This window comes from Tursiops truncatus, chromosome 20 (genome assembly GCF_011762595.2).
Source record: "Tursiops truncatus isolate mTurTru1 chromosome 20, mTurTru1.mat.Y, whole genome shotgun sequence".
NCBI lineage: Eukaryota > Metazoa > Chordata > Mammalia > Artiodactyla > Delphinidae > Tursiops > Tursiops truncatus.
This window is the reverse complement of record NC_047053.1, coordinates 17912126-17936313: the sequence shown is the minus strand read 5'-3', so window position 1 is coordinate 17936313 and position 24188 is coordinate 17912126. Positions and strand designations below refer to the sequence as shown.

Sequence of the window (24188 nt, the reverse complement as noted above, 5' to 3'; positions counted from 1 at the left end):
GGAGTGAAATTACTAGGTCATATGGTAACTCCGTGTTTAACTTTCTGAGGAACTGCCGAATTATTTTCCAGAGCAGTGCGCCATTTTATATTTCCACCAGCAGTGTATGAGGGTTCCAGTTTCTCTGTTCCTTGCCAATACTTGTTATGTCTTCTTTATTCTCACCATACTAGTCAGTATGAAGTGGTATTTCCTTGTGGTTTTGATTTGCATTTCCCTGATGACTAATGATGTAGAGTATCTTTTCGTGTGTTTCTTTTTTTTTTTTTTTTTTTTGGTCAGTTTCGTATCTTCTTTAAAGAAATGTCTATTTAGATCTTTTGATTATTTTTAAATTGTTGTTTGTCTTTTTATTATTGAGTTCTAAGAGCTCTTTGTATATTCTCAATACAAGTTCCTTATCATTTATATTATTTGCAATCTTTTTCTCTCATTCTGTGAGTTCTTTTCACTTTCTTGATGGTATCCTTTGACACACACAAGTTTTTAATCTTGAAGTGCAGTTTATCTTGTGCTTTCTCTGGTTGCGGCGAGCGGGGGCTACTCTTCTTCGCGGTGCACGGACTTCTCATTGCGGTGGCTTCTCTTGTTGTGGAGCACGGGCTCTAGGCGCACGGGCTTCAGTAGTTGTGGTACACGGGCTCTAGAGCGCAGGCTCAGTAGTGGTGGCGCAGGGGCTTAGTTGCTCCGCGGCATGTGGGATCTTCCTGGACCAGGGCTCGAACCCGTGTCCCCTGCATTGGCAGGCAGGTTGTTAACCACTGCACCACCAGGGAAGCCCTGTATTTTTTTTTTAATCAAACTAATGCATGAGTAGGCCGATAATGGCTCCCAAAGATATGTCCATGGGCTTCCCTGGTGGCTCAGTGGTTAAGAATCCACCTGCCAATGCAGGGGACACGGGTTCGAGCCCTGGTCTGGGAAGATCCCACATACCCTGGAGCAACTAAGCCCGTGCACCACAACTACTGAGCCTGCGCTCTAGAGACCGTGTGCCACAACTACTGAAGCCCGTGCACCTAGAGCCCGTGCTCCGCAACAAGAGAAGCCACCGCAATGAGAAGCCTGCGTACCGCAACCAGAGAAAAGCCCATGTGCAGCAACGAAGACCCAACTCAGCCAAAAATAAAATTAATTTTTTAAAAAAATTTTAAAAAAGGTATGTCCATGTCCTAATACCAGGAACCGGTGAATGTTACTTATTTGGAAAAAAAGGTCTTTGCAGATACAATTAAGGATCTTGAAATTGGGAGATATACTAGATTATCCAGGTGGGTCCTAAGTACTACCATGAATGTGCTTATAAGAGAAAGGCAGAGGCAGATTTGACACACACAGAGAAGGTTATATGAAGACACAGGCAGAGATTGGTGTGATGCAGCCACAAGTCAGGGGATGCTGGCAGCCGCCAGAAGCTGGAAGAGGCAAAGAACCCTTGAACCTCTGAAGGAATGTGGCCTTAGAAACATCTTGATTTCAGACTTCTGGCCTCCAGAGCTAGGAGAGAATAAATTTCTTTTTAAGCCACCAGGATTGTGGTAATTTGTTACAGCAACCATGAGAAACATACAGTGTTTTTTTAAAAAATCAAATAGTGGAAGGGTTTTTAATGAAAAGGTATATAAACAACATGCTTATGCTGTCATCTTTTAAAAATCTATCATGTTTTTTTATTTATTTATTTGGCTGCATCAGATCTTCGTTGCAGCATGCGGGATCTGTAGTTGCAGCATATGAACTCTTAGTTGCAGCAGGCGTGTGGGATCTAGTTCCCTGACGAGGGATCAAACCCAGGCCCCCTGCAGTGGGAGCGCGGAGTCTTAACCACTGGACCACCAGGGAAGTCCCTATAAATTTATCATGTTTAGACATTATCTATTGACCTTTGACTCTAAGAGATGATGGTTTATTTAGCTGCCGTTGGTCGCTCCCTCCCAATTACTGTTAGTTTTTTCACTGTCTTTAGTTTACTATTAGTTACTCTTACAACTCAGAATACTGCATTATCAAATCGAAGATGCCGTCTATTATAAGATGCACCATTATTTTATATTCCACTAAGGAAAACAACATGCCAATTATACTTTTAAGGTATCCTCAAGAGTAAGGAGCATCCCGGTTTCAAATATATTAAAGGTTGAAAAGATGTGAGCTTTTACAATCTGTGAAATACAAAAATATACAAGAATCTCTTTTTCACGCTCCATCAACTTCAGACCTGACCATCTCTTAACTCACCAGTATGTGGAATGAAGATACAAGTGCCCCTGCTTGAATTTTTTGGCACTTAGAGCTTTACTTTTACATTGTTAATATGAATATTTACATTGTTTTACACTTTGGTGATTGACTTTAAAGCTGAAAACCAATAACTAGCCTCTTTATATTACTATAATGTTATAAACATAGTTTTCTTCAGAGCCGAGCAGTGTGCTAGGATACGTTTCTTTTCTGTGGATTCATTTCTTTCTCTAGGATCCCTTTGCTACTTAATGGCCAGCCCTTGGTTCAGACTGTTCATTTCCCATCCCCTGATCTAGAAGAATAAATTCTGACCCTCATATCTTGGAACAAGAGTCAAGATTTTGGGACTTCCCTGGTGGTCCAGTGGTTAAGACTTCGCCTTCCAATGCAGGGGGTGTGGGTTCAATCCCCGGTCGGAGAGCTAAGATCCCACATGCCTCGGGGCCAAAACCCAAAACATAAAGCAGAAGCAGTATTGTAACAAATTCAATAAAGACTTTAAAAATGGTCCATACCCAAAAAAATAAACTTTAAAAAATAAAAAAAAATTTTAAAGAGTCAAGATTTCAACTTGGAAGGTTTTGAATAATATAGATTTAAATGATTGTGACATGGGTCACATAAGACCAAAATAAACACCTGAAAATCTAAAATTCTTGAGACCTGGTCAGTGTGGGTTATCTTAGGGCACTAGGAGGAAACAAGTCCGCTGAAGTTGCATTTCTCCATTTCTTGGGTAAATCAAGTAAGACAGAACAGAGAAATGTCTTTCATCCAACCACACATTTCTGGGTCAAAGGTGGCCTTTTAACTCCAAAAATAGAATTCTTCCCAACCTCCACTTCCTGCTGACAAGAAGTGTGAACGCTTCGATTTCTAGCTGTGAAAGGATGCGATTCATGGGACTTTTTTTCAACCACCAAAATGAAATCCTGGGTAAAGAAGCTTAAAAGGAGGCAGTAACAATTGTTGGAATATTGCCAATGTTTAAGGCTGCCGAGTGGAAAATTCTACAGATCAGACCCAGGTCTGATTCCAAGAAATAATTCAAACTTTAAAATGAAATATACTGCATAATAATATTTTCTTATTCATACTGTTTTTTTTTTTCCCCAACTGAAATCTAATTCTGAGAAACTAATAAATTGGCATTGCCTTTAGAATTATCCATTTGAAAATCTAGGAAATTAAGCCAGGACATAAGGTTCATCACTCACTTAACCCAAACAGCCATATTTCTGGTTCATTTTCATATCTAAATCAATAAGAACTCACTCACTTTATCCAGCTGTAACAATGAAAGTCAATTTGGAGTTTTAAATGACCTGATACAATAGGATCTTCTTTTGTTGTCCCTCATCAAGACTTGACTTATGATTTCATACTGGTTTCCTTTTTTCCAGATCTAGAAAATAACAGAATCAGAGTCTGTGGCTAGGAGGCTGTAACTCTTCTCTGCTCCCTTCTCTCTTACTGTCCCCTGCCTCTCGTGTCTTTGAGGACAGACGCTCTTCACAGGAACAGGGTGACACATAAGAAACTGGCCATTCTCCCTCTTGTTGCCACAGGCTTGTATCTGCAGGGAAAACATTCTGAGATTCTCAAAGATTTTATCTAAATGTTATTGGGTCTTCTATAAGTATTATATAAGTACAATATTGTCTCTCTTCCAACAGATTGAACTCTTGGTTTCAGAAGTATGTTTTTCAATTATTTACTTGATTACTTCCTTATTTAATACATGCTTGGCAACAAATGCTCTGTGCTAGGTCATAAAGTGAAAATTCAGTCAGCAGTTAAGTGAGCAAAAGATGCTGTATTTTCAGTTTTATGCTTTAAGATGATGTTTTTGTGTAAGCTAAAAGTTTCGTTTCATTTTCCCAAAAGTATACCCTTCTCTTCCAACATGGCTTATGGATTAAACTCCAAATTTAATTAAGACAGAAAAGAACCTTTCATGGAAATAGTATACATGCTCGATTGGGTGGGAAACTCCCTTTATATGTCATATTCTCAGGCCCGCACTCAGTGTCTCCTGTTACTTTGCAAAGACAGACGTATCACAAGTGGCCACTGAATACAGCTGTATGGACTTAGCTGAATGATTTTCATTTTTCTGGAGAACAAAACGTTTGTGTGTTAACTTTCCATTCTCTGTCCATAGCTGGACACACAGATTGGCAAGGATGCCACCTGTTGCTCCCTGCTGACTGAAGCACAGCAGCTGGGGGGTTTAAGAGTTAACCATATTTTGCTCACTCAATTCTTGGGGCCCTCCAGCTGGTTCAACAATACGGAAACACATGCGCATATCGACAGGGTTTAAGAGGAGCGGGCAGAGGGATTTATTCAGTGATGGAAACACACATCCCAAAAATGAGGAGTTAATATTAGCCCTAGCATTTGTCATGGGAGCATCAGCAGAAACTTCCCACACCCTCTTCAGCTGTTTTTTAACCTCACCCTTTGCAACAGATTATTGTAGAAATCACTAACAAGCTTCTAGATATCACACCAGTTGATTTAAACTTTCCACACAAAGCACTCCTCCCTTGAGACTTGGTCTGTCTACATCCACCCTCATATTACCTGGTTCAGGGATATTCCTCTTTAAAAAAAAAAAAAAAAAATCACTGCGTTTTTTCCTGATTAGGAAAGTAATTACTGCATGTTCATGGGTAAATTGTGAAAAACATAGAAAAGTCTAAAGAAGAAAATTTAAACCACCAGTGATTTTGCCATGCAGAAATAACCACTGCTATTTTAGTATCTATGAAGTTATGATGGAAAAAGCAAGTTTCGTAATTTGGTTTTCTCGCTTAATATACTACGAGCAATTTCCCAGTAACACAAAACTTCATGCAGTCATTTTAAAACCGTTTTTGTTGGCATTTGGGTAGTTTTCAGGGGTTTTTTATTGTAATTTGTGCTGCGATGAGTATCCTATAATAAATCTATGTTGGCATTTCAGATTATTTCCTTAGGATAAACTTGGAATAGGGAAGGGGTGACGAGGAAGGAGTGTGCTGGCAAAGTGAAAAGCAAGTGAAAGCCAGGAACTGCGAGCAGGGCCGAGGAGGATCTGGAAATAGCTGAGTAGGTCTGGAGCCCCGAACAGGAGAGGCAAGCAGATCACAGAGATGGCGGCAACAGTTTGGACTTGTTCCTGAGAGCAGGGAGGAGCTCAAGGAGAGCTTCCAGCAAGAGATCAGATTTGTAACTTACACGTTTATATCTTTGTAAAGATCATTCTGGTTGCAGCTTCAAGAGTGGAGGGGAGGCAGGGAGACTGGAAAGGAAGCTGTTGCAGTGATTTGGGTGAGATTCGATGGAAGTGTGGGTAGTGGAGGGGTAGTAGGGGTGAGGGGTAGTAGGGGTAAGGGATAGTAAGGATGAAAGGAGAGACGTGGTGAGAGAAAGAGGGTGGAGTCTAGGAGCATCTGCAGGCTTCTCAGGTGGGCGGTTGTACAATAAACCAACCAAGAGGAGATGCCCAGGAGGCCGCTGAATCTAAGGCTGGGGATTCAGATGGGCTATAGGTATAGATTTGGGAGTTATCAGCAAATAGGAATGAAGCCATACACATGGAGGAAGAGGGGAGAGGTGGGGAGAAGAGGACGGGAACGTTAAAGAGCAGGAAGACGAGAACATGCTGTATCACGGAGGCCACGTAAGAGGGGTTTCTAAAGCCACCACGTCAGGCACTTCAGGGACATCAAGGGACAGGAGCGAAGGTAGAAAACCAACTATTGGCTGAATTCATTGACCTGGAAAGCCCAGGGAAGCAAGCTGCCATAATGAAGGCTGGCTTCTTAAAGAGCGTCTCTCATTCATTTCGTGCCACCGTGCAAAATAACCTTCGTGTGGACAAAGGTAAATAGAGTTGTTTTACACCCAGTAATGGGAGCAGAGGGCCTCAGCTCTGCTGTGACAGAATGGACACACCAGTCTCTACGTACTCTAAGATGCACATCGAATTTTTAGTGAGATCGTCTACCCAATACTGGTTCTCTTGGACTTTGAATAATCCCCCACTTATGCTTCTTAGATTAATCCGAATACCCCACTATGGGCACCTCTTTTAAGGCCGTGGGTCACCACAAGGGGTTGGGACTATACTGTTTCATCTGCTACAGTCTCTTAATTTCTGGGTTTGCGTCATTGAGTAGGCCCTATTCGTAGCAGATATAAACTTGTGTAGAGGTTCCAAAGACGGCAGGTCCTGTCTGGTTAAAAGAGAAAAGAAAGATGGAGACCAGAAAAGGGTTCAGAGAAAGATTCATATTTTTATCATTCCTTTGTCTCTGGTGCTTGTTTCAGAGAACTGTCTTCCCGCTGCTTAAACTGGATGTCGTCAGTGGAATTCTCAGTAGCCATACTGGAGCCAGGGATGGTGCAGGGTAGGGCCTCGAGAGCCTTCTTACCCGACAGGAGCGTGATGGAGTAGATGCCACGCCACAGCAGATCAGCTCTTTGGTGATGGTGGTTTGCAGCCACATAACGATGTAGCCATTAAGAGCGAGTGTAAGCTTTAAGTTCAGTGGCCTCTAAGATAGTACCATGTTGAGATTCCTGATGCTGCTGTTGAAACATGAATTTTTCCTGTTCAGTAAGCAAACAGTATGAAAAATAATAACTGCTGCTTAATAGTCTAGAAGCTGAACTGTTGTCCCAGTCACTCTTGTCCACATTGCAGCATTATTTTCTGTGTATATGTTGAATTCACTTCCCCATGCTGGTCGTGCTCGTCAGGTGTTAGAATAATCTAGCTTCTCCTAGTAGTCGTCATGACGCATGCACGTGGCCTTTTTGTTTGATTAATACAGAAGGTGGTTAATGCTGAGCCAGGTTTAGAAAACTGCGGATTGATATCTCCAAATGCTGAGCTGATCTCATGTTTTTCAGGAAAAACAATGACCTCTGTAGAATCTTTTTCCAACAACATTCTTATTTGCCCTTCATCAAGGTTTATTTAGTATTGCACAGTAAGCTCACACTATAAATCAGAGCTCTTTCAGATGAAGCGACCAGTTTAAACCCCAAATCGAATAGCCTGGAAGGAACTCACAGAGTTGTAGGACCCTGGGGGCTTAAGCACTAGAAGCAAGACCCTTTTTTCTTCCCCTAGCCAGACTCTCTCGGCCCCACTCCCCCCAGTCTCTGTGTGTTGGCCTCATTCTGTCTTACTACAGGCTTCTTCTACACAGGGGAAGAAGTGGCCATGGGAAGCTGCAGGCTTGTATTATGCCAGCATAGCAACTTCCAGGAAAGAGAACATCTTTCCTACTTCAAAATCTGTGACTCCCAAGGAAGGTCCACTCTGTATCACATGACCTCCATCCAGGCTCAAGCCCTGAGGCTGGGGGGAGTGTGGTCCTGGCATGGGCACCACTGCCTGTGGCTGGAGTCGGGGTAGATCGGCTCTTGGAGGCCTGGAAAGATGTCTCTTCTTATTGTCCCGGAGTGTCCTGATGAGTCACAGTGAAATTATTCTATTCTTGGCATGAAGCTAACAGTCTGTATTTTTTTCTACCCCTCATTTAGTATCATGTTTTTTATATTTCCTTATGCTGGACATTATTATACCATAGGTTGGGACACAATCACTGTGACTTAAAAAGCGCTTTCACATACATTATCACCTTCAATTGTCTTTACTAAGCCCAGCCATTTGTAATTATACTAACCCCATTTTACAGATGGACAAAAAGACTTAAAACCAAAGACCGCGGAGGCAGGAGAAGTGGGGGCCTGATGAGCACACAGCTTCTGGCTCCTTTGCTAGTTCCTCTTGGGGTCAGTGCCTTAAGACACCTGCCACCTGTATCTTTGTCTGGTTTGGGTCTTTGTCTTTGCTTCTCCCCGGAGAAAGGAGACTGTGCCCACTGCAGCTGGCCCTTGAACAACACGGGGGTTAGGGGTGCAACCCTCCCCGCAGTCGAAAATCCAGGTAGATATAGTCGGCCCTCCATACACCTTGTTCCTTTGTACCCAGAGACTCAACCAACCTCAGATGGTGGAGTACGAATCCGTGTGTAAGGGGACCAGCGCGGTTCAAGGCCGTGTTGTTTAGGGTCCACCGTGCTTTTCCTGCAAACCCTCACACAGCCTCCTCTGTGCCGACCTCCCCTCCCCCTCCAGTGCCGCAGATACTGCGCATGTTTAGTAAGTGGCGCTGACAGGAAATGAATCGGGGGTTTAAGACGTTATCGTTCAAGGGTCGGTCCAACTGGGAGCCCGGGGCTGTGGTCCCAGCCACAGTGAGGGGACTGGTCCCCACGTCTGTGGACCCGCGGGGAGTCAGCACAGGGCCTCCTCTGTGGCCGGGAGCCTGTCTCTGGGGAGCCTCTGGTATTGCTGCCGGGCCCAGGGAAAGGGTGATCGTCCCTGCCCCCGGGCATTTCTCACCTCCTGTGCCCCTTCGTCTTCCCTTGGAGAGACCATAGAAACACCATAGCCTCCTAAGCTGGAAGCCGTTCCCTAAGCTAAATGACACCCACCCCACCCCCCAAATGACACAGGAGCCCAAAGATCGCACCCACCCAAAGCGGCACCCGTACCACCCATGCTGGCCGCGGCCACGAAGCGCACCCAGAAATCAGATGCCCCTGTAGTCCTCTTTTTAAAAATAAATCACCGCCTGGGAGGATACCACTTATCCCTAGGGAAGAGTTTTAAGATGGAACAGAAAAAGGGTCAGGCCTTCCTTCACCCCTTATTCTTCCTGAGCGAGCAGCTTCTTAGAGGTGCAGGCAGGTCCTTCCCTTCCCTTGTTCTGAGGCGTGTGTTCCTCTCCCCGCTGACCAGGGTGTGCACACCTCAAAGGGAAGCCTCTCCTCATCTTCCTCTGCTTCCCTTCTTGTCTCCATCGTGCGTCCGCGATGCCTTCTTGGGCTCTCCCCGATTAAGCTGGGGGAGATGGTCCCACACTTCTCTTTTTCAATTCACAGCTGCCTGTTCCAATTTGCAGTGAATTACTCTAGAGATGGCCTAACGCTGCAAAGCTAGATAAGAGCAGTTGCTGATTCACATCCAGGAGGGGTGGGCGTGTGTGTTCGTTCCGAATTTTGATACTGGCTCCACGTAGTGAATATAATACTATGAAATGCTTGTTCTCTTTTATTGCTCCCCCACTATAATGCTTGTTGGAACTGAGTCAGAAGTCTTATCAACTGGCCCATCTACCTAAACTGTAGCTTAGTTTCTCGTTGCTGCTGTAACAAATAACCACAGACTTGGTGGCTTACCAGTGGTCCCCAACCTTTTTGGCACCAGGGACTGGTTTCGTGGATGACTGTTTTTCCATGAGCGGTAACGCGAGCTTCGCTCACAGGCCCGCCGCTCACCGTCCGCTGCACGGCCCGGTTCCTAACAGGCCGCAGAGCAGCACCTGCCTGCGGCCTGGGGGCTGGGGACCCCTGGCTTAAACAACAGAAACCTGTTTTCTCACAGTACCGCAGGTCAGTAGGCCGAAAGCAGTCAAAATCAGTATCGCTGATTTGATTCTGGCCTAAAGGCAAGGGGTTAGCAGGACTGTGCTCCTTCCAGAGGCCCTAAGGAGAATCTGCTCCTTGCCTCCTCCAGCTTCTGGGGCAGCCGGCACCCCTTGGCCCGTGGCCACATCCTTCCAGTCTCTGCCTCACTGATCTTTCTCTCCTGTCCGTGTCAAGTCTCCCTCTGCCTCCCTCTTATAAGGACACCTGTGATTGCCCTTAGCATCCACCTGGATAATTCAGGATACTCTCCCTGTCTCAGGATCCTTATGTAATCACATCTGCAATGTCCTTTTTTGCAATATAATGTTACAATCACAGGTCCCAGGGGTCAGGATGTGGATATCTTTTGCGGGGCTGTTCTTCAGCCCACCCTCTGCCCATCCCCATAATTCCCACGCACATACCCCCAAGTTCTATGGAAGGGTTAGCTACCCTCCCTCTTGACTTCCTGAATCTGAGGAGACCAGCTTCCCTGCACTGCCCTTGTGCTTGTTATCTGTGTACTTTCTGCCATCTGCAGAAGCCGCGGGGTCCTGGGTGTCTCGCAGCCAGCCCTCCAGAGGGCAGAGGACGTTAAACGTGTCCTCCAGTCAGGACACCCTCTTCCCCCAAACCTGGTGGGCCAGGACGGGCACAAGCCTTACACTGGGTAGACCCCAAACAGGCCAGTTTTGTTACCATGAGAATCAAGTTGTTTTGCGTTTGCTTAGCTTTGACTCGTGCGGGGAACATCTTGCCTCTGCCTGTCTGACAGGGCATCTCTAGAATGTCAAGCCAGCAAGGGCAGGAAGCAGGTCCTTGGCCCCTGGCCCACGGTGCCTGGTAGTATCTCAACAGACTAGACACCCAGTCACCACTCATCTTGCCCACACCCCTCGGATAGCCACGCGGGCCCCCCCCTGCTGTGGTGGGCCCCCCACCAGCCAGTTATCGCACCAGCATACAGGGTGGATCTGGAGGCACCAGACACGGCTTCAGATGCCACCAGTGTCATTCTGAAGCCCTGCGTTTGGATGGAGGTCTTGTTCCTGTGACCTTTTTTCAGGCAAAAAGTTGAATCCCATGCCAAATACTGTTACAGTTATAAGAGGCATGTACTGTCATCATAAACACCACGTATACTGCTGCATAAAGATACCACTTGACGGTGAGGGCTGGGGAAAGACACCCATTGTGAAAAGGTGAAAAACAGTCCTATGAAAAGTCATCGTGGAGAGACCAGCGGTGGTGCTGTATGGCACTGCTGATAATTGCGGGCCCTGGCATCAGCTCCTATCTGCCGGGAGCAGAAAGTTAGGGGTGGGGAGAAGAAGGGACTTCGTGGGGCCCGTATGTGACAGAACACTTCCTCTCCACTGTAAGAATTCTCTCGAAAGGAAATGGAAAACAGTTCCCGGGTGCTCAGTGGAAGATTTTTCTTGGTTGGAAACCTCTGCTATCTCCTCATCAAGAAGAACTGTGCCTGGGGCTTCCCTGCTGGTGCAGTGGTTAAGACTCCTCCTGCCAATGCAGGGGACACGGGTTCGAGCCCTGGTCCGGGAAGATCCCACATGCCGCGGAGCAACTAAGCCCGTGAGCCACAACTACTGAGCCTGCGAGCCACAACTACTGAAGCCCGCGTGCCTAGAGCCCGTGCTCCGCAACAAGAGAAGCCACCGCAATGAGAAGCCTGCGCACCGCAACAAAGAGTAGCCCCCGCTCGCCGCAACCAGAGAAAAGCCCGCGCGCAGCAACGAAGACCCAACACGGCCAAAAAAAAGAACTATGCCTTGAAAATAGGGGTCCAGACTTACCAGGCCACAAAAAACAAAGGCTTCATGCAGGAGAATGACCAGGAGACAGAGGAAAAGTCTCTAGCTCCTTCCAATTATCCAGCCCTGGTTTCCACTTTTCCTTGATGTATTATTTCTCTTAGACACGGACACTATCCAGGTGTCTACAGCGTAACCTTTTCATACCTATAAGCACAATTGAAGACTTTTTTCAAACCCAGAATTAACAAAGGACGTGATCTGAATCGATACAGTGATGAAATAGAGGCTTAGAGAATTGATTTGAGGAGCAGAGCTGGATACGGTCTGAAAAAATGTATAGGAAGGAGGAAAAAAAAGAGGGAGTTCTTGGTGAGTCTGGAACATTATTCATCAAATACTTACAGACCACCTACTATGTGCTGGGCCAGACACTGGGCTAGGAAGTGGAGAGACAACAGAGGACCAGACCCCAACCCTGCCCAGGAGTTTACAATCTACTTGTGGGGAGGGCGTACTGGATAAGTAAACAGGCGATTACAATCCAGTGTGTTAATAAGTCCATTGAAGAGACAGCCCTGTCTTGAAGGATCAGAAAAGGCTCCCAAAAGTGATGCTGATGTTGAGAATCAAATGACAAGTAGAAGTTGGTCTGGAAAATGGACCAAGAGCCTTCCAGGCAGAAACAGCCTGTGCAAAAAGGCCTGAAGGCAAAAGCATCACGGCAGATGGGTGTATGTGGGTGAAACCAATAGACTAACAGCTGCATGACCGAGAGAGATGGGGAGGTAAGTGTCTCAGGGGGAGAAAAGATGGTGAGAAGCGGGAGGAAGCACGCGGTCCAGCCCAGCTCTCCCTCCAGCTGAGTAACCCAGCCTCTTGTACATTTTAGCTGTTGTCACTGAAGGTAGGCTCCCCGCAGGCCTGCCAGCTGCTTCATTCATCCTCTGTGCTTTCTTCCTGAGACCCCAAGAGACAGTGGCCCCCTTTCTGAAATTGGAAAGCTTAGAGGGAGGGCCTTAAGGAAGCTGTCAGAACCAGAGCCCACCGCAGTGTCTCTCGTCCCAGACCTGACAGTTCTGGGGCAGAGAAATTTGAGTCCCAGAAGCTGAAATACATCTTCCTTTCTATCAGGGTTCTGGACTCATCCCTAATCTGGGCGGCTTACCGGATGCCCAGCTCAGGTGTCACACCTAAGACACCAGGGGGAAAAAGTTCTTGGGATCACCTGAAAAAAAAAACAGGGAATTTTAGAAATCACCTGATAAGAAATGTCAAGTAATGCTGACTGGAAATCAGACCACAGCAGGTGCTTTCCACAGCTGCATGCCATGTGGTGACCGTGTTTGAAGACTTTGACTAAATGAGGCTAAAAATAACCAGGAATGTAAAACCCTTCAGGAGCCAGGTCTCTAAATGAGATAGCCCAAGAAATCCACATGGGTATGAGGATGGGGAAGGGGAAGGAGAGAGGGGAGGTATGTCTTTGAGCCACTGGGTCAGTGGTCAGAGGATTATCACCTGAGAGGTCGAAGAAATAACACTGCTGGAACCCAGGAGCCTGCTGTTCCCCTTTCATATCAATCGGTTCAACGTTGTGGTACCCATTTTACAGATGGTGAAAAATGTATGGTGCCACGTGAACTCTTTCCGACTGAGGATTCCTAATCTCAGCTCTAATCCAAGTCCAGTTGACTTCCTACGGAAAACAAGAGTAATGAAATGTAGAAATGTCACCGCCTCCTTGTTTCCATCCTACACCTCGGCCCTGGTAGCGTGGTGAGAACTTGTGCCACTCTGCTAAGAAGCAACCTTTCATTTAGTTGTGAAACTGAGACTGGGACTTTCTCTGCAGTGGAAGAAAGAGTAAGGTGACATCAGAAGGAAGCACGCTTCACCAAAGACAAAAGCAAAAGGATGCTTTTTATATTGTGGGAAACTCAGAAAGATAAACTCATTTAGCCCCAAAGAAAATAGATACGCTTGCCCATACAGAGAAACCACCAATGAATATTCTTTACTGCATTTTTCTAGTAAGAAAAACGAATTTGTCCCTGGTCGTAGTAGCTCTGTAGTAATCATCATAATAGTAACCACAAAGGCTTATTAAGTGTTTATACTCCAGACACTGTTGCGAAAGCTCTTTGCCACGGATCACGATTTTTTGATCGTCACAAAATGTGTGTGAAGGGTGATACTACCGTTATCCCTATTTCATGATTAAGGAAACTGAGGCCTGGACAGGTTTAGAAATTTGCCCCCGGTCACACTGCCTGTCAGTGGAGAAGTCAGGGTTTGCTCCGACCAGACCCAGGATGCTTTCTTTAGTTCACTGCCTCGGGTTCTATTATTTTGTCATAAAGACTAAATAGACTGACTTTTAGAATCTTCTCAATTTCCTGTGAAGAGTTTTTCTGTTTTTCATTTGCATTTTGCGCTTTCATTATTGGTGATATTTGGTACTTCTACCCTTTCCTTTCCTCTTATAAACTAGATGAATGGACGCTGAGTTGGAAATCTGAGGTCTGGGTGAGAGTTTCACTTCTGTCGCTACCTACCTAAGTGATCTGGCCCAGTTCACAGCCTCTTTGGGCCTGGTTCCTTCTCTGGAAAATGAAGCTGTAGGATTGTAACGAAGGTCCGCTCCTATGCTGAATACCCCCTTTTCTCTTTCCTCCTACCCCTCTTGTCCTCCCATCCCCCCATCTTTCTTCCTTCCTTCTTTCTCGTCCTGGCCACTAGCAAGCCCTCAGGCCCTCCGTCCTCTGCGCTTCTGGTCTTCCGTCTTATACATGGCAGGCAGGCAGGCAGGGGACGTGGTGTGAGAGCACACCCTTGTCAAGAAGCTTGGGGACACGGATAGTAAGGGGATGGACAAGCAGTGTGAGGTAGCGCAGTGGAACACTGGCCATCCTCAAAAGTGTCGGGTAAATCAGCCTTGGCTTTGGGACCTCTCTGCCTCTGCTCTGGTTTTTCCTTGGTCCCCATCATTAGTGTCCTTGTACTGCCCTTCGGCTTCATATCCCAGAGTCCTCTTTGTACCAGGTCATCCCATCCTCCTGTCGTGCCTCATCTGAGCACACTTGTTCTGTATCCCGTTCCCTCAGGACTCTGCTGTCTGTTAAGGAAACAGTATGTCTCATCTTCCTAATGTGCTCACTCAGCATCCCCTCCAAGCATATACTTTATCTCGTCTTTTTTGGCTGCATTGGGTCTCCGTTGCTGCGCACAGGGATCCTCTAGTTGTGGCGAGCGGGGGCTACTCTCCGTTGCAGAGCGCGGGCTGCTCATTGCGGTGGCTTCTCTTGTTACGGAGTACGGGCCCTGGGCGCGCGGGCTTCAGTAGTTGTGGCACGTGGGCTCAGTAGTTGTGGCGCACAGGCTTAGTTGCTCCGCGGCATGTGGGATCTTCCCGGACCAGGGCTTGAACCTGTGTCTCCTGCATCGGCAGGTGGATTCTTAACCACTGTGCCAGCAGGGGAGTCTTTATCTCATCTTAAGAAACATCTAAAAATTAAGAAGGCCTTCAAGAAATTATGGTGGTTTGGGGCAGAATTCTTTCATTCTGACCACCAGTGGAGGACCTACTTTTGCTCCAAAGGCTTCCTAACCCTGAATCCAGTGCTTTCATGATTAGGAGAGAACACCAGGCCTCCCATGGTGAGATGGGAGTCAGCACGGCAAGTGGGAGGATACCCCAGGAAGAGAATTTATATGATAACTTTGTCATTTTTAGTTTTTCTTGTAACTACAGAACAAAAAATCATTTGCTCCTGAAGAATATGTCCATTTCATTAGACATGTATGTTTGAAATAGTCCGGAGAAACAGTTTACTTAATTCTGGTTGGCTGGTTAGGATGCCACGGACTAAGAAGCAACCGCCAGGCGCGTCTCAGCCAATTAAGGTTTTCCCAGCTCATCTGAAATTATTGGGCATTCATTTCACTGGTATCTATTTTTTTTTTTTTTTTTTTTTTTTTTTTTAGCAGTACGCGGGCCTCTCACTGTTGTGGCCTCTCCCATTGCGGAGCACAGGCTCCGGACGCACAGGCTCAGCGGCCATGGCTCACGGGCCCAGCCGCTCCGCGGCATGTGGGATCTTCCCGGACCGGGGCACGAACCCGTGTCCCCTGCATCGGCAGGCGGACTCCCAACCACTGCGCCACCAGGGAAGCCCCTCACTGGTATCTATTTAATATTTAATATTCCTCAAAGCACAGGCTACCAAGCAAAGGAGCAACTTACATGAGGCTGTGAAAATTCCTCTTCCTTTAACTGCCTCAGAGTTCTTTCCAGTTTGTTGATGACTGTGTGGGAATCTGTGGGCCTTCGTCACACCAAGTCAGCCCCTAAAGGGAGCCTGCTCCGCCGTCCACCAGCAGAATACTCCTCTTAGGCTGTAGAAACGGCGTGCGTCGCCTGAGCCATCTCCTCCCTATTTTCGGTGCGTTTCCAAGGAGTAGGTTGTTTGTCGTGGTTTGGGAGAACGTCACCGTCAGGACGCAGTGACACTAGGGGGAGGCACGCCCATCTGTCCCTAAGGGAGAGGTCCAGAGGGAATAAATAGCCTGCTGGCCAGAATGTTCTAGATGTTTCCCTGCTTAAAGCAGCCCCTCAAGGTTAGAGCCTCTCTCAAGGCCGAGTTCTAGAATTCTCAGCTTCCAGAATGGAGGTTTGGTCTCTTCGGTCAGTCCTTTAAAAGACAGTGTGTTATCTGTAGGCCTTGCTGAGCAGAGGGGGCTCATTCCCTGCCCTGTGTTCTCAGCATCTTAGCCCTTCCATTCGCTGTTTATTCTCCAGCTGCCGGGAAGATGAGCTTTGCCAGTCATCTTTGACTATGGTCAGGTCAGAATTCTGGGACGCAAGAGTAATCGCAGTTTGCATTTCTCATTCTTATTCATGGTTTTTCTGTCACTGGCTGTGGCAGGGGCTGGATGAGAAGACTCCTCCCATACCCTGGGATGCCAGCGTGGCTTCCCAGATGGTCCCCAACTACTTAGGACTCTTGGAGTAGACACAGCGCCTGTCCAGAAAGAGAGACCCAGTTGTATGGGTCAGGAAAGGGCCCTCCGTTCAGTCGGAGACTGCGCCCTCTCGTTCCTGCGAATCCCACAGCTCGCAGAGCAGTTGGGAGCCAGCCCCCGCCAGCCCACACTGCCCTGTCAGCAAGCCTGTTATTCATCAACATCCCTCTTTATTTTCTTACCAAGTATGATGCTCCAGACCCAGGCGAGATGTGTCATACAGGGGGGACTTCACCTGGTGGATAAGAAGGCATATGTTCCTGCCCACGCTCTGCTGAGTTTTCAGAAACTTCCCGGACACACCCGTTGGTCTTTGTTTGCCTTCACGGCGAGGCCTTAAGGCATCGTGCTCCCAGGATGTTTCTGGGCCCAGTCCCTCTTACACTCTGGAGGCTGGTCTCCGGAAGTCCTCTCTGCAGATTTCACTTGTGCGCCGCGGCCAGCCATCGCCCTTGCCTGGGATGTGGCAAGTCCCATCATGGGCTCAGCAGTTGCAGCGATGATTAAGGCCAGTTTCTGCCCTCAGAGTACAGTTTCATGAGCTTTTCCCTGTTTGTGCTGAAATACAGTTTGAGAGAGAATACCATGGGGTGGGGCTTCAAGTACCCCCCCCAAAAAAAGGCACACAGATTGATTTTCTTTTTCTGGAGCAGGCATCTGAGCAGGAAAATTGTCACGTGTGGCAAACTGCTGCAGGACGGTTCCCGTGGGCCTTGGTCTTTAGGGTTTCCGCTAATCCTATTTCACATGTCTGCAGGCTAGCCCTTTCTCCTCCCTTTCCTTTTAACTATTTCTGGCTAATTCACAGCCCTGTTTTTTTTTTTTTAAAAAAAAAAAAAAAAGGGAGGAAGGAAGGAAGGAAAGAAAGAGAGAAAGCAAGCCTATTTGTCCAGATAGTCCGTTTCTTGATGTTTTTGTCTTAAACCAGTCACATACCCTTAGCTAACCCAAATCCATATCCCCATTCCCTTTTAGCAACCCAGTGAGCTCATCAATATGCCAGCAGATGATCTAAGCCCCCAATTATCACCTTCTCTAGAAAGACAAACAAACAAAAACAGCCGGAAGGAGGGAGGGCGGATTGGAAGCGGGTGCACGATAAATGATGCATAAAACTACAGCCTAAAAGGGGCCTCCGCCGCCCGGCCCCTCGGTGGGCATGCGTGTGTGTGAGCGCACATTTTCCACCCGCCGGCCGAAGCACCCCAGCTCCGGGCCGGCGGCGGCGGCGGCATTTTAATGTCAGATGGAATCGCTAATGCCCGCGTTGCCATGGCGACCGCGGGAGCGGCAGAGCTAAAAGCCGCTGCCTGGGCCCGGCGCCGCCTCCCCCGCGGCAGCCCACCCGGGCGGTGCAGATTCGCTTTGTCTTACTCGCTCCCCGCCTCCTCCCTCTCCCTCTTTCCCTCTCTCTTTCCTTTTTCATCCCCCTTCTCCCCCTCTTCCATCCTCCCTCCCCTCCCGGACTCCCTCTCCTTTGCTGCCCCGCCCCCACGCTCCCCGGCACCAGCCCTTCCCGAGCTGCCGCAGGTCCTGGACCCCTGGCCTCCGCTCCGCCGCAGGTGCCAGATCAAGCAGCCCGCTCCCCTCATCCGGAGGCATAGACAGGCCCGGGGCCCGTTTGTTATTCTTGGGGACCTTAATGCCTCACTTGAAACCAGTCTTTTAAAAAGAGGATTAAGAAAACAGGAAGTATTGTTCTTCCCGCACCTGGACGTCTGCCCTAAGGCACATGGTCTGCCTCTCCGACCCCGGCCCGCCGTGGTCACCCTGGCGTGAGAGGACCGGCCGAGGCCCCCCGTGGCCGCTCGTTGCCCCCCGCCGCTCCCCAGAGTGACTGGAGGTGACAGTCATGGAAATGCACATGCCTCGTCTGGCCTCGGAGAGAACACAGCAGCTATGGCAGTTCCTCACCTAGATGGGGTTCGCTGCCCCCAGAGCAGAATTACCAGGGCTTCCAAGGCCTGAACTCCTGATTGGGGGCGGGGGGCGGGGGGGTAGTGTCCTGTACTGCTATTAGCATCCACCTAAGCTGGTAATGAAGAGCACTGAGACCATAGTAATGACCCCCAACCCGTAACCCTTGTGTCATCCATCTTTGTCCTGGGGCAGCATAGCAGCTCTAATGGCACTGGCTTAAAATGTCAGATTAGCTCATGGTCTAGCTGATGCCCTCATCTTCGAGGGAAAAAAAAAAAGCAAAAAGAAAACAGATTTGTGCCACTCTATTGGAGTGTCTGTAAAAAGGACACACCATGGTCTAATTAGATTTGAAAAATAAAAGGCATTTTCTAGACACCAACGGTATCCAACACATAGTTAGGTATTTGGTTTAACACTCTGTTTTGGAATGACTTCTTCTATGTTCTGAAGGCTACACCTAGTATTTAAATGATGAAACACTGATTAACAGCCAGCAACCTTGGCCCACTCTTACTTACCATGGTCTGGAGTCAGTGGCTCTGCAGTATCATCTTGCTTCCATAACATACCATGGCCCGTCACTGTCATTCCTACATCTGAAATGAAAGGTATGCCTTTAAGATGGTTAAAGGCTGGGGTTTTGCTTTAGAGTCCCTGCCCCCCAGTGAGTATACATGTATATGTATGTGTGAATTGGCTACATTCACACAGAACAATGCCTGCACGGAGGCACACACAGTAAGTGGAACTGCGGTTGCCTCTAGGGAACACTTTCCCCAAGAGTAGATGAGACTAGACTACATCCCCGCACTGATCCCAAAGCATTCTGCACTTTTTACGTTCAGAGCTCTTCCCAGAATTAGGGATAAACAGTGATAAACAGTGATGAGTGTGTAATTCACGTTTACGTACGTCTCCACACCGGACTATAAGCTTGGTGAGGGCAGGAGCAACACGTGTCTTTTATGCCCCTGTATCTTCAAGGGCCAGCACACATTCAGGACTTAGTATGTATCTGTTGAATAAAGAGAAGTGGACAAGAAGGAGGGTGCTGACAGAGTGATGGGGCCTGGGGGCTGTCCAGAGGGTGAGCAGGGGTGCCCATTTCCACGGTCCTCTTGTGAGCTTAGGGGCCCCCCAGAGACTCCACCCTTCCTGTACAAAGTACCTCAATAAAGTTGTTCTAAGTAATTCTTGTGTAACTAGAATATGTCTGAAACTCATCAGAATAAAAAGCTTGATGAATCAGTTAAATTGTAAAATAAGGGGATTTTGCCTTTGTCATTTGCCAAGCCAGTTCCTGAGCAGCTGACTGGAGCACTTACCCAAGGCAAGGCAAGGCAGCCCTTCTTTCTGTTCCTTCCCAGGGAAGGTGATGCTTTGGTGCTCTGCGGCAGGGGCTCACAGGAATACTACCCAGGGCTTTAAAACACTAACAGGGACTTCCCTGGTGGCACAGTAGTTAAGAATCCGCCTGCCAATGCAGGGGACACGGGTTCGAGCCCTGGTCCGGGAAGCTCCCACATGCCGCGGGGCAACTGGGCCCGTGAGCCACAACTACTGAGCCTGCGCGTCTGGAGCCTGTGCTCCGCAACAAGAGAGGCCGCGACAGTGAGAGGCCCGCGCACCGCGATGAAGAGTGGCCCCCGTTCGCCGCAACTAGAGAAAGCCCTCGCACAGAAACGAAGACCCAACACAGCCAAAAGTAAATAAATTAAAATAAATTTAAAAAAAAGAAAACACTAACGAACATCCAAGGGCCCACATGCAGATGGGCTGATCAGAGTCTGTCCAATAAGGACTGACCACTGCTTTGCAGATGCTCCTCTGACAATTCTGGTGCTCAGTCAGGGTTAACAGTGTTGCTCTGAGGGCTCCCAGAAATGGAGGTTAGGGGAAGCAAGAAACTCACCAAACCCAGAGATTCAACTTCAGCTGTGAAGCTGACGCTGATACACTCTAGGCTGAACAAAGAGATGACTGGCTTCAGCCCACTTCAGGTTGTTCCAGCACTACTCACAGAACCTCTCTTTGCCTTAAAACGCCTGCAGGGTCCCCTCCTTTGACAGTCGTTTAAAAAAAATCAGCAACTGTCTAATCAGGGCACGAACCATTTTTCAGACTTGCCCAGGCAGGAGTGACCTAAATATTACTCAGGGTGTCTGACTTCCAGCCCCAGAGGAAGAGTGTATTTGGTTTGATTGTTTTTATGCTGATGAAGTTGAGCCAGTAATTCAAGGTCCCCATAGGGATGGCTGAATCATTCGATGCTATGAATTAGTTCTTCAGACCGAATGCAGTGGTGCAGAGCTATTATTGAATTACTCACTTTTCAATAGCATCACTTATGCGCTCACTCAGTCTAATTTGTGGTGCCGTTTTTAATTGATGTGAGCTAAAATGAGCAGAACTTGGAGGGTTTGGTGGGAGTGGCCCAGCCCATTTATAGCAGCCAGGTATGAAGAGTAGATCTCTGGAAAACGTGACTAACCCATTTCCGAGCCAACGGGCATAGAGGCAGACTGCTCTGCTCTCTCTCCCAGGTAACCCTGCAGGCAGTAAATAGAGCCTGTATTAGAAGCCACGAAAGCTGTAAACACACACAGCAGGGAACTCTGCCCAAATTGCCCAACAAGGTATCAGGTGCAATTGACATTCCACTAGAAGTGTGTCTTCCGCAAGGTCAAGGCAAATTTGGCAAGAAGCCACATGGGGACACTTCACGTTGAAATCTCTTAGGAAGCTGAGGACAGGGAAATAAATGTTGGTCTTGGGCTCTTCAATCAAGTTAGTGATTGTGGAGAGAACAGGAACCCTTCAGGTCAAGCAGGAGAAGCACCAGCGTGGCCTGGGCAAACCCACACTGTCTTTCCCAGACAGCAGGCTCCAGCCTGGATCCAAACAACCCGTTTCTGGGAACTTAAAATCAGAACTAAGATGGATAGCGGTCGAGTGGTCTCAGGTCCCCTACAGGGCCTCTGATGTGTATCCCAGCAGCAGCAGCATGGTGAATGGTCTCTGTAATGTGGGATTCCCGGGGAAAGTGGGCCTGGAGCACCGCCACTGGTTCCTCTCTCATTATAGGGCCAGAAATAGATGCCGCATCCCAGGAAAGGGGAAGTAAGGCTGCATGGAATGTTTCATCTGTTGGAATATTGTTCTGCGCCGCCTGACAAGATTACTGAGTCCTCTGTCCTGTAGCAGCGGCGTTGAGTAAGAGTCTGAAAATTGATGCATTATGTACTTGCTTAAAATAGCAAATGCAGAAAAGCAGAGCTGCTAAGAAGTGTGCAGAACATATTGATGGAAAGGCCTACGTTGCCTCTGTCATCACCAGCATGAAAGGGTGTATCGGAGCAGGGGGCGGATTTTCCATCAAAAGCATTCGTGTGGTAAAGACTTCTGTACCACAATGAGTCAGGGGTACATTTTTTAGCTAACATAACTGAGTGCAAATCCTTCTGTTCTCAAACAGGTGGTAGAAAGTGAGCAATTTGTTTCTTTTCATCTCAGTGTTCTGGGTTGGTTCATGAGATAGTTGCTTCTATTTTAACCTTGTTGAGTTCCCCCTTCGAACAGAAATCCCCAGTTCCTTGCTACCTAATCAGATATTCCGCGCCGTGGATCACAGCTGCCTGGATGGGCAGCAAGGTTTGGTGCGAGTGAGGTGGAAAGTGTCATCTGCCCCCCGAGAAGAAAACATCATCTTTTGTCAGCATAGATGGGATTTTAAAATACTCAAGAACAAGTTAAAAGGGCTTTCTGGAATCGACAAGCCTTTTCACCAATATGGCCCTAGGAGATGGCACGGTTATTGCTTAAGGGGCTATCCGTGGTCAAGCGAAGAGGCCTTGAGACACAAGGGCAAGGGTCCCTTCAGCCCCTGTATCAACTGTTTAACCAACATTCTAAACATAAGGATCTCCTTCTTTAAAGCACTTGGCTCCATTAACAGACGTTGAAGGGGCACTTACTCCGAGCCAGGCATTGCCCTAGCCCCTGTGCCTATGTAGTTGTCCTTTTTTTTTTTTTTTTTTTTTTTTTTTTTGGCGGGCCTCTCACTGCTGTGGCCTCTCCCGTTGCGGAGCACAGGCTCCGGACGCGCAGGCTCAGCGGCCATGGCTCACGGGCCCAGCCGCTCCGCAGCATGTGGGATCTTCCCGGACCAGGGCACGAACCCGTGTCCCCTGCATCGGCAGGCGGACTCCCAACCACTGCGCCACCAGGGAAGCCCTATTTTGTCCTTTAACTCTCACCAAAACCCTTTGGAAAAGCATTACCACTGTTTATTATCCCAGTTCAGGAAACCAAGCTTCAAAGGGTAGGTGATCACCCAGAGCCATACAGCTGGATTCACACCCTAGACTGGCTGATTCCAAAGGCCTGTTCTCTCCACCAGGCCCCATTGTCTCCTGTCTCGATTAAGCAACATTCCTAGAAATACACAGAACCTGGAAGTCCCAGTCCCCGTCTCCTCCCTGCTGCTGCTGCCAGCTGCAGTGTCTGACTCCCGGGTGTGTTATAGCCAGAGTTCCAAAGGACTGGTTAGTATCCATGAGAAATCACTTTTTCCAGGCTCAGCAAGCAGTTGGATGTGCAAGCCGCCCCTACATGGGAACTTGAACTAACTGTTCAGTAAACCATAATGTGCTGATTGTTGTTGGACAGTGACCAGTTTCCGGTTTCCTATAGGTCACCACAATTCTAGAGAATGTGACCTTTTATTTGCAGAGCAAGAATTAGGCCTTTCTTTTCCTCCCCAGCCCCCTGCCTTTATAATTTGCACTATTGCTCCTAGGAATACTGCTTTTAAAGTTTGGACATTTTCAGATAAAAATTGCTGGAAAGAATGGTGGGAAAAGTATCAACAAGTAGACCATTGATGGGCTTCCCTGGTGGCGCAGTGGCTAAGAATCCGCCGGCCAATGCAGGTGACACGGGTTCGAGCCCTGGTCTGGGAAGATCCCAAATGCCGCGGAGCAACTACGCCCGTGAGCCACAACTGCTGAGCCCGCGTGCCACAACTACCGAAGCCCGTGCGCCCTAGAGCCCGTGCTCTGCAACAACAGAAGCCACCGCGATGAGAAGCCCGCGCGCAGCAACGAAGACCCAAGGCAGCCAAAAATAAATAAATAAATAAATTTATATATATAAAAAAAGACCATTGAGACTTCCCTGGTGGTCTAGTGGTTAAGACTCTGCGCTTCTACTGCAGGGAGCTCAGGTTCAAACCCTGCTCAGGGAACTAAGATCCCACATGCCGTGGGGCGTGGCCAAAAAAAAAAAGAAGACGACCATTGAATGAAAAGTGAGAAACGTTAAGGAGTTTAGGGTGCATGAGAATGGTACTCGGGCTGCTCACTTGCCATTTTAACACTGAACTGTCAAATTGGAGGCTTATTTGCTTAATATAGCACGGAATCAGGATAATATTGTAAATACTTACTTTATAGCAGAATTTGCTTACAAAATAGGTTTGGGAAACAATTTTGATATATGATCTCCCCACTGGATCACACAGTCCTTTAAGGGAGGGAGAACAATGAGGTATATGTTCCCCAGTGAGTCCTCATAACATGTAGCGAAACCCTTTGGATCATTTCCAGAGGAAGTGAAACTCAACATTGTCCAAAACCAAACTCACTCTCTGTTTCCTTCTCCATCACCCACGCTGACAACCTAGAGATGTGGAAGACGCTACCTTTTACCATCTACGTTCAGTGGTCACCAAATTCTTGCTCTGAAGCAT

At 47.7% G+C, this 24188-nt stretch overlaps 1 protein-coding gene and 1 non-coding gene across 2 annotated transcripts in view; both read left to right on the top strand.

The window, feature by feature from the left end:
- The window catches only part of MYO1D (myosin ID), a 350471-nt gene that overhangs the window by 309677 nt on the left and 16606 nt on the right, over positions 1–24188 (top strand). The window lies entirely within an intron of this gene.
- Positions 23612–23684, top strand: TRNAR-UCU (transfer RNA arginine (anticodon UCU)). The gene has a single exon. It is a non-coding gene; the product is annotated as a tRNA-Arg (tRNA).